Genomic DNA, 10602 nt, shown 5'->3' with positions numbered 1-10602 from the left:
AGGGGCGCCTGGGTGGCTCAGTCGTTAAGCGTCTGCCTTCGGCTCAGGTCATGATCGCAGGGTCCTGGGATCGAGCCCCGCATCGGGCTCCCCGCTCCGCGGGAAGCCTGCTTCTCCCTCTCCCACTCCCCCTGCTTGTGTTCCCTCTCTCGCTGTGTCCCTCTCTGTCAAATAAATAAAAAAAAAAAAAAAAAAAGAATAAAAATATGTATTTACCTATACGTGGAACAGTTTTGCCATTTAAAGCCAGCCAATATTTTTTTCTTTTTTTTAAATTTTATTATGTTATGTTAATCACCATACATTACATCATTAGTTTTAGATGTAGTGTTCCATGATTCATTGTTTGTGTATAACACCCAGTGCTCCATTCAGTACGTGCCCTCTTCAATACCCATCACCAGGCTAACCCATCCCCCCACCCCCTCCCCTCTAGAACCCTCAGTTTGTTTCTCAGAGTCCATAGTCTTTCATGGTTCGTCTCCCCCTCCGATTCCCCCGCCCCTTCATTTTACCCTTCCTACTATCTTCTTCTTTTTTTTATAGCATATAAAGTATTATTTGTTTCAGAGGTTCAGGTCTAGTTTTAATTTGCATCCACTTAACTCATGATGTGTTTAGAAAGTGTAATAGTGGAAGATGCCCCTCCTACTACCTCCATTCTTTCCTAGACCTAAACATCCTCCATAGGTTGACAGAATTAAGTGGATTAAAATAATAATATTAAAATTTTATTGTAATGCCTAAAATAGATATTTTTTGACAATTTTAATCTTGGAAAACGTGCTTCTAGAAGTCAATACCTTCTATTCAATACAGTGCCTATTATGGATTGAATGATTATGTCTCCCCCAAATTCATATATTAAAACCTGTGTTCTTCTGATGTGCTTCTCCTCTACTCACACAGAACACTCTGACGCTTCTAGTCACCAAATACCTGTAGGTTTTTCCCCACACCAAGCAATTCTCTGTGATACCAGCTGAGTGTCCTATACTTTAACTCAATTCTGACACTATCTACCAGAAGATAGCATCAGATGCCACAGGTTGAAGGGTCAGTCCTATAAGACCGCCCCTTATCACCACCACCATCACCACTTCAAATGAACAAAAGACATTCATTAGAACAGAAGACACTGCTATCACCCAGAAAATTCCAAAGATTTTAGGAGCTCTGTGTCAGGAACTGGAGCCAAAGACCAACTATTAGAACAAAAGATGCTTCTGGTGTTCTTATAATTTAGGAAATTACATGGGTTTTAGGAGCTCTGTGCCAGGAATTGGGGGCAGAAACTAATATGTACATTTTCTATGATCTCACAAAGCTCTAACCCCCAGTGTGATGGTACTTGGAGATAGGGCCTTAGGGGAGTAATTAAATGGGATCATGAGGGTGGGACCCATGCGATGGGATTAGTGTTGCCATCTTAAAATTCTGCCTGCCATTTAAGTTTTTGGTATGTTCTTTATGATGAATGTAATGATTGACTAAGAATAACCCAGTGGAAAGTTGAGTGTTGATTTCTTCTGAAATTCTCTGCTAACCAAATTCAAACATTTTTAAAATAAAATAAAATGTTTATGAAAATAACAATAATGATGAGGAAACTATTAAGATTTTAATTGATACATTTTTTTCTACCGTATGTATATGTTTAAAAGTGTCATGAGTAAAAATGTTATTAATTGAATAAGATGATTCCTAACAAAAGTGCTAAGAATTACTATCACCCACAGTTTTTAGCAACCAATCAGTATTTACAAAGAAAAATATTTATGGAAATAAAAAGGAAAAAAATGTGTGTAGAGGAGCCTACTCTTTGTGGGGGAGAATAGAGTTTTATCCACTACTGCGTAGTTCATTATGTTCTAAACAATAAAAAATTTTTAGACTCCATAGGAAGCAGAAATGTCATGTCTTGTTAATACTTATGTATGTATTGCTTAAAAATATGGAAAACACAATCAGGCAACGTAACAAACCTAAATGTTCCTCAGACTTCAGGCATCTGGCAAGTCATCTGGGCATATGCACTGATTTAATATTCTCAGACCTCAACCCCTCTAAGATGCCAATTTATTAGGTCTGAGACAGAACTAAGTCATTGTAATAAGTAATTACCAGAAATTAGTAATTTTAATAAGTACCCAAGGGGATTCTGATGTCTGCAATTCTTTTACAACAATTTAGGAAACATTATCCTCAAATCACAAGCCTGGAGTCATTTACTAGCTAAGATTTTAATTTCCTGAATAACTTGAAGAATGCAATTTATTCCTCATGGCTGCCAAGACTTCTGTTGTTAAATAAATAAATAAATATATATTTATATGAAATCAGGATTTTAAAAGACAATGTTGTCATAAATGATAAATCTAAAAAAGTTATAGTATTTCATTTATTCTCAGACACATATTTGTTAATGATTTTTGATATTTCTGAAATAGGAATGTGTATCACTTAGGATTTCATTAGGAAAAGTGGCAATTTAGATATTACGTGTGACTAGAGCTTGTGTCTAGCAATCTTGTCCTTACATAAATGCAGGAGAAACTGGGGAAAAGATTGTCAAGGAAAATGAGAGAAATATAACAACTGATGATTAATTCAGACATTTCCTTCTTTCTTGATCTTGTTTTGGACTTAATGGCAAGTATTTCTGGAGATCATCTGGAGCGGAGAAAGCTGAAACCATCGATGCTGTTTTGTGGTCATCAAAGTAAATATAATCCATGATGACTCCGAATGTTACTTTGGCCTCTCTTAAGATTATGTATTAGCATCTTTCATTATGATTTTGAAATAGTAAATATAAGCTAGGTATATTAACTTCCTTTTGGTACTCAATAGCTTTTAGTTCTTTGCAAATGAATTATTCATATTAAAACTAATCAGATTCTGAAAGTTTTATAGCAATGTTTAGTTTTGTAATTCATATGAAAAAATAATTAAAACGGATGGTTAAACTACAACCTCAGATTTGAATATTGCACTTTATTTTTAAAAATTTCCCTTAATTTTTAAATTATATAAAATGTTTACAACTTGATGTTTAAAAAGTCTATATCCTTATTTTTTTTAAATGAAATGTCTGTCTCACTAAGGAAGATTTTTCAGAAGGAGTTTACTTAAAATTTTATTTTTTTCCAGTCCACTCAGTTGACAGGAAAGTTAAAATAGACAAAGGTTCAATAACTTTTCAATTTCCCACAAAGAATATAAATGAGAAAGAGGAACAATGGTGATGTATGTTTTGTCGTGATCATTCAGATAACAAGAGTTCATTTTTAACTTTTAATAAAATAATTTCTTGGTGTTACTATTTCTCCCCCTCAAGAACGAATTATATGCAAAGACAAGAAGTGAACTACATTTCAGGGGGAAAAAAGTTTGCTGGTGGAATCATAGTAGGTAAGTTTTTCTTATTAAATACTAGGATGTGGTTGTCACAAAAATGTTAAGGAAGATAAAGTAAAATGAGTTCTCAATAATGTTTCCTCAGAGTTAGATTCTAGAAGGGCCAAGTTAAGAGACAAACTTCTCAGTCATGACCTTGTCATTGTTCATGTTCTCTGCCTGAATTTTTCTGTAGTATTCTCAGAACAAGGCCAACCAAAGATAGAAAGATATGTAAGTAACTTCAGGCAGTAATTAGTCTTTTGAATTTCAGTGACATATTTTGTTTCAAATATATTTAGTTTGGATGAATATAATCCTATTTACCTTCAGGATATTATGAGAATTAAATGAAATAATACCTGAGAAATTGTTTAAAAGCTATAAGCCTCTTTCAGGGATATCACACAGTTTTATGGCCAATTTTTATTTTCAAGAAGAAAAGAGTCACATAGTTTATAGTGATTAAAAGAGAAAAACAGAAAATTACAGAAATGTTATTTCACATTTAAGAGTAAAAAAAAAGTAAGACTCAGCAAAATCCCTCCATCAGAGGTGACTGGTTCATTTTGGGGAGGACATTCTTCCAGGTATTTGTTATTTGCAGAGGGACACAGAGAAACATCTCTGTTTAATACACTTGTACCAAGTTTTTAAAAGGAAATTTCAAATGATATATCAAAATGTGAAAGATGTTCCATCCCAAAGGGAAGTGCCTGAAAACTATAAGAAATGTTTCCACTGTGAAACCTCCTGACTCTCTTTCATTAAATAACTGAATTGAAAAAGGGAGAAGAGAGCTGTGAGATTTTTCTCTGGAGACATCTGAAATTGAGCACTTAGATACCAGACCCCCACCTCCACCCCAATATTGGGTTTAGGGATGCTTATTTGTAATCCTGATGCTAATTTGTCATGAGAGATGGTTTCAATGAGACCACTGAGGGTCACTTTATATCAAGTGACAAATGTATGACCATGTGAACACATTGCCATGATCCCTCCGGGGACGTGGGAAGAGACACTGTGTGTGAGCTGCATCGTGATTGTACCTATTGAAATTCTGCTCTATGGGTATTTAGGGTTTTTGTATATTTTCTGCTTCAATGTGTCACTTTTATAAATATTCTTAAGTATGCTTGTATACTTACCACCTTATAATAAAGTTCAAAACTGGAAGTATTAGGCTAAAATGCTCACTATATTTAGTCAACGGGTACTTTTAAGTGAATTAGAACTAAAAGTAATCAAATAACACAGATAAAGAGAACAGTTTGAAAGATACACTATACTAAACCACAATACATGTATATTATAGATTAAATATGTATGTATATTATATATTCCTATAGATGATTATGAATATATATACTTATGAAAATACTTAAAGGTTGCTAATATGGTTTCTAAAACAGTATTGTAGATAATTATATAACATACCAATGTAATAGTCTCTGAAGAGGATAACTGGGTGCAGGAGAAGTGAATAGTTTGGAAGGATAAAACATTAGAATTTTCATATATATTTTTGCTTAAAAGGAAAAATGTAAGCACTAAACTTTGCTAATATTCAGCATAGGGTTTGACACTGTCATTCAAAAGAATTGTAAGTGGTCACATAGCCTATATTTAGAGAGGGTTCCTGAGGAAAAAAAGGGAAAGCCACCGTGCAAGGGGTTATAATTGACACCCTCACATGTTAATTAGCTTCCTGCATATTGCAATGCCTTTCAGTTTTGGTATACAAAATACAACAGATGTGCTTTTATTTTTTTTCAAATATAAGACTCATAGAAGAGACTCTTTAAAATGCAATGTAAGAATATGAGAGATATAAATTAAAATGTCTCATGTCATACAGAGATTCACTAATTACCCTATGGCAAAAATTTTTAAGATCAAGATAAAAAAATTGAACAATTTTTGAAAAGTATTATAAAATAAAAACCTTAAGTTTTCTAATTTTGTAGCTATTTCTGTAATAAAAAGGGTCATCAGTATTTTGCTATATTGCATATATTAAAACACACATTCACCTATCTGACATTTAGGTGCACACACACCTGCATAGACATACAGCCTTCAGAGTGAGGCTGACATCCTAACACGTAGGAACATAATTTATTTCTTGAAAGAAACTCATGTTATGGAAATAGACTTTTGAAAACTGGTGTTTGGAAGTATTTTTGTAATTGTATTATTTAGTTGCTATGAACACTACAATGAATTAACTATAAAAATCCCATAACTTAAAATTTTCAATTTTGGAAAAAACTTTTTTTTTTAAAGATTTTATTTATTTATTTGAGAGAGAGAATGAGATAGAGAGAGCATGAGAGGGGAGAGGGTCAGAGGGAGAAGCAGACTCCCCGCTGAGCAGGGAGCCCAATGCGGGACTAGATCCTGGGATTCCAGGATCATGACCTGAGACGAAGGCAGTTGCCTAACCAACTGAGCCACCCAGGCGCCCTGGAAAAAACTTTCTAATGTGATAAAAATACTTAAATAATTTGTGCTTTTTTCTTCTTCTTTTTTTTTTATATATAGCATCCAGTTGACTTTAAAGAATATTGACATTTAATTGCTTAACTTCAAAAAAATCATTTGTGGAGCTGATAGATAGGATTGGAAAATTGAATAAGATGTTATGGTAAACACTGACAAGGAGGGGGTTCTTGCATTTGTACATTTGCATATTTCTTGTTTGTTTTTTCCAGTTCCAACAGCTATGAAAACAAAGTTTGGAAGTATTCTGAACTCAGATTCAGAACTTCAAATGTCTGAATCATAAAGGAATGTCTAGTAGTAATTATTTCAAATCAATCATATCATTGATATAATTATATCAATCACATAAATAGTAAAAAATTAGTATTTATATTATTACCTTAAATCTGATGTTTGGGCATATTTTCTAATGTATATAATAGTAAATAATTTGTACGTATGTGTAATTTATAAGAAAATCTGTTAATTTGATTTTTTATTGCTATCGATACATGGTCAAAATCATTTTGAAATGAAAGTACTCTCTGTTACCCTATGGTACACACATGAATTTGTTCGATGAACACTATTAAGTGCCTATTTGGGGGCATCATAAAACAATTACTGGTTTGGTATGATATAGAGTAGTTCTATTAAAAAATATCTAAGACAAATTAGCTATAGCTCTAATGCCTTAGAAATTTTGACTGCTGCATTTTATGTATTTTTAAGGACCATAACAGTTTATCAAATCAAGGAGTAATAAGTATAAAGTTATAATTATAGATTTTGTTTATATTAATTAATGACAAGAAAAAAATCTTATTACATATGGTTAAATTTAGAAATAAAAATTAAATGCATTTTTCACCATGAAAAGTGTGGAAAAGACGTATGGGTTTAGTTTAGAAAAAGAAATTGGTCAGATTCGTATCCTCTAGTACTAAGATCATTAAGTATCAAGGATATTGTTCCATTCTTACTAACTTTTAAGTACTTACAGAAGGGTATCTGGGCCTGAAGCTTTGGGCCCAGGGGTGGGGCTATTCCTTTGACTTTTGCTTTATATGAGTAAATTTTTCTATTAAATTTTTGTTTTTTAGCAAAATTTAGGTTTTCTACTTTATCATCAGCCAATGTCTATAATTTGTGTTTTACGAATATATACTATCTGTATTCTAGTTATTAATTTTTTTCAAAATATCTTCATAGACTGCTACACTTTTTAAAAAATATAATTTTAAATCATTTCTCTAAGAAAATGTATACCTATTTTATTTTTAAAAACATTTTCTTAAACCGTTTTAATAATAAGATTAATATTACATTTTTTGAAAAACTTTTTTTTTTTTTTTAAATTACAGAAGAAGAAGCTGTGTCCTTTGACTGTGTTGTGAATCCAAGTCCCCTTCTTGGACTTAGGTACTACCACTGTTCTGGTATATCTCCGTCTGGATATATCTTTAGATTTCTTTCTTCTTTTTTTCCTTTCTTTCTTCTTTCTTTTTCTTCTTTCTTTCTTTCTTTCTTCTTTCTTTCTTCCTTTCTTCTTTCTTTCTTTCTTTCTTTCTTTCTTTCTTTCTTTCTCTTTCTTTCTTTTCTTTCTTCTTTCCTTCCTTCCTTCCTTCCTTCTTTCTTTTTTTTAGATTCATTTATTTATTTTACAGAGAGAGAGATGGTGTGCAAGGAGGGGCAGACAGAGAGGGAGAATCTCCAGCAGTCTCCCTGCTGAGCATGGAGCCCAATGTGGGGCTAGATCCCCCCACCCTGAGAACATGACCTGAGCTGAAACCAAGAGTCAGATGCTTAACCGACTGAGCCACCCAGGCACCCCTCTTGCTAGATTTTTCTATGCATTTACATTTAAATATTCTGGATACTTTCTGTTTGCTATTAATTGATCATTTTTTCTAACTGGGTATCATTCTTTTGTTTTTAAAACTAATTTGCTGGGGTATGATTGACATACAAAAAACTGTATATATATATATATATATATATTTAATCTGTATAACTTAATAAGTTTGGAGACTATATTCCGCAGTGTGGTTTTGCAAGTTATAAGCCTAATGGTGGAGAGAAGGTGGGGTCCTGACAGGTGCGGGGAGAAGCTTTTGCATTTTCTTCAACAAGGAGTGATGGTGATGGAGGTAGGAGCTCCATGACAGCGCCTGGTGGAAAAGGCCACATGGACAAAGCTTGAGCCACAGATGATCTGTGTCTTGATGAGACACATGATCCTCTTGGAACATGAGAGCAGGTGAGGCTTAGGAGAAGCTGCTGCAAGGCCATTTTCTTACTTGCTTTCCTATCTACCAAAGAGATCATCATTTCTATTACCTCCCAGTTTCAGATGAAGTATGAGGATTTCTGTCTTTCCCCCTCAGAGTACAGATATAGGCTACAAAAACACTTGTTGCCATCTAGAATGGGCCCTTGGGCAAAATTGCATTCTATCACCCATGTTGAATGGATCCTGCTCCCTTTATTTCAGTGTTGCTCTGCACAAAGGTTCTATGTTGGTCCAGAATAATGGAACCTTTATACAACTGCCTTTCTCAGTAACTGGATGTGAGCCACCCTATATAAGGCATGACTTTTGACAAATTTTTTTTCTGCAGTGAAGGCACCTGATTGCTAGAAGATGTCTATAGAGCTTCTAACAACTGGGGCAAAGGTTCTTTTCTGAGTAGCATACCACCATGTCCAGCTCACTCAAGGTAATTGGTGGTTTTTATTATATCTTTTAAAAGAATATCTGCATATTTAGGCAGATGTATTTTTAGATATTTATTGATTATGATGCCATTGCAAATTAAATAATTTAAAAAAAAAATTTATTTAAACATAATAATGAAAAAAAAGATTTTATTTATTTATTTGACAAAGAGAGACGGAGAGCACAAGCAGGGGGATCAGCAAGCAGAGGGAGAAGCAGGCTCCCCACTGAGCAGGGAGCCTGATGAGGGACTTGATCCCGGGACCCTGGGACAATGACCTGAGCCGAAGGCAGACGCTTAACGACTGAGCCACCCAGGCACCCACAAATCAAATAATTTTTAATTATGTTTTTTTAATAGGCCATTTCTGATAGATAGTAAGGCAACTGTTTTTATAGATTAATTCTTTATTTGGTTATCTTCCTAAACTCTTTATTAGTTCTATTTATTATTATTTGGGATTTTTTCTTGTTTGTAAATCATATTGTCCAAAAATAATGAGGATTTGATTTTCTCTTCCAATATGCATGCTTATAACTTGTTGCCTTTATGAATTGTGTTGATTAAGATACAATAAAAGATAAATAGTTGATGGAACCACAATTTTAGTTCTTTGATAAACCGTAATGGCATATTGTTCTTTTTATTACAATGATACATTCTATTTGCAAATATTTTATTAAGGAACTAATATTTCCATAGTTTAATTTTTAGGGCTGTTCTTTTTTTATTTTGATGTGAGTTATATTAGCGTCATTAAATATATTGTGAAGCTCTACATATTTTTATACAACCCTGTTTTCAAAACAATACTAAATCACAATAAGATATTTAAAAAATGAGTGATTTTAGTTTCAGTTTTGCCTGAAGACCTAAGATATTAGCTAATGTATTCCAAAAATAGACCTTGTAAGAGCAGATGTTAACAAATTCCAGGTTATAGAATAGAAGAAAATAATCCCTAGGTTATCCATAATTTCTTAGATCACATTTCATACAATTGCATACAATGTATTTTGCATGTAGTGAAACATGTAATAATTACAAAAATATTAAAATATTCAGGGTTTAAACTTACCTTTTTTAAAACTTAGAAGTCATATATAAAATTGGAAAGAATCATAAACTCTCCATTTATTAGCAAAAAAAATTTATATTAACTGAAGTTATCAAAAGAGAAACCTCAAACATTTGTTCAAAATAAAATGTCATTTATTTAAAACCGGACAGAACTATTTCTAGTCCTTAAATACCAGATATCCAAGCAAATGCTTTTTTCAAGTTGAATTTGCAACTGTCTACAGAATTAACATGCATACCCCACATTTCGGGAAGTATTGCTGCTTTTTATTACAGAGTGCTTTGTCTTTGACTAAAGAGCAACAACAACAAAAATAGGGCTGATCACAATTACCATTCCCTTCCCCATACATTTTAAAATAACTGCAACTTGAAACCACATTGCATTAATTGAAATCTCTAATGGAAATGTTAAGAACATAGGTGTGTTATTAAAAAGGCACTTTGCATTACACGATGCTATTGTACAGTGTGGAGTAACAGGAAAATGTTTTCAGAAGTAGCTCCACTTGTGCTTTTAAGTGGCACTAGTAGTTCCATTTATTTCAAAAGTTAAGATTACCATGTTCCTTTCCATAAAAATGAGTCTGCTCATTCTTTTGATAGACCAGCTGTAGAAAGAGTACAGAAAAAGAAGTAAACTGTGACTTATTCTTTTACCTTTTTTTTAGAGAACTGCACACACACAGAGTTAGATGAGATAGTCAGTGAGAGATTGTAGAACAATATGTACATAAAATTTGTGATATTCTCTTGGGGCCTTGATGAGTCAATGTAATATATTTGGGGATGGACAACTCGTTTAATCTGAAAAGAATATAGTACGCATTTTATGTTTAGGCAGTACAGGTAATACTAAACATTGGATGCAGTGTTTTTCATGTATTTATATTTATAATAATTCTAGCTCTCAGAT

At 33.0% G+C, this 10602-nt stretch overlaps 1 long non-coding RNA gene across 1 annotated transcript in view; it reads left to right on the top strand.

Moving 5' to 3' along the window:
- LOC145717315 (uncharacterized) overlaps window positions 1-7308 on the top strand; it is a 15176-nt gene extending 7868 nt beyond the window's left edge. Inside the window, exons 2-3 of the long non-coding RNA XR_014140444.1 lie at window positions 3341-3414; window positions 7251-7308. This is a non-coding gene — a long non-coding RNA (uncharacterized LOC145717315). The remainder of the gene's footprint in view (window positions 1-3340; window positions 3415-7250) is intronic.
- The last annotated feature ends 3294 nt before the right edge of the window (window positions 7309-10602 follow it).

Source organism: Leptonychotes weddellii, chromosome 1, assembly GCF_054177405.1.
Source record: "Leptonychotes weddellii isolate Sample4059 chromosome 1, ASM5417740v2, whole genome shotgun sequence".
In the NCBI taxonomy this organism is placed as follows: domain Eukaryota; kingdom Metazoa; phylum Chordata; class Mammalia; order Carnivora; family Phocidae; genus Leptonychotes; species Leptonychotes weddellii.
The sequence above is the reverse complement of the archived record's forward strand: the minus strand, read 5'-3'. Positions and strand labels throughout refer to the sequence as shown.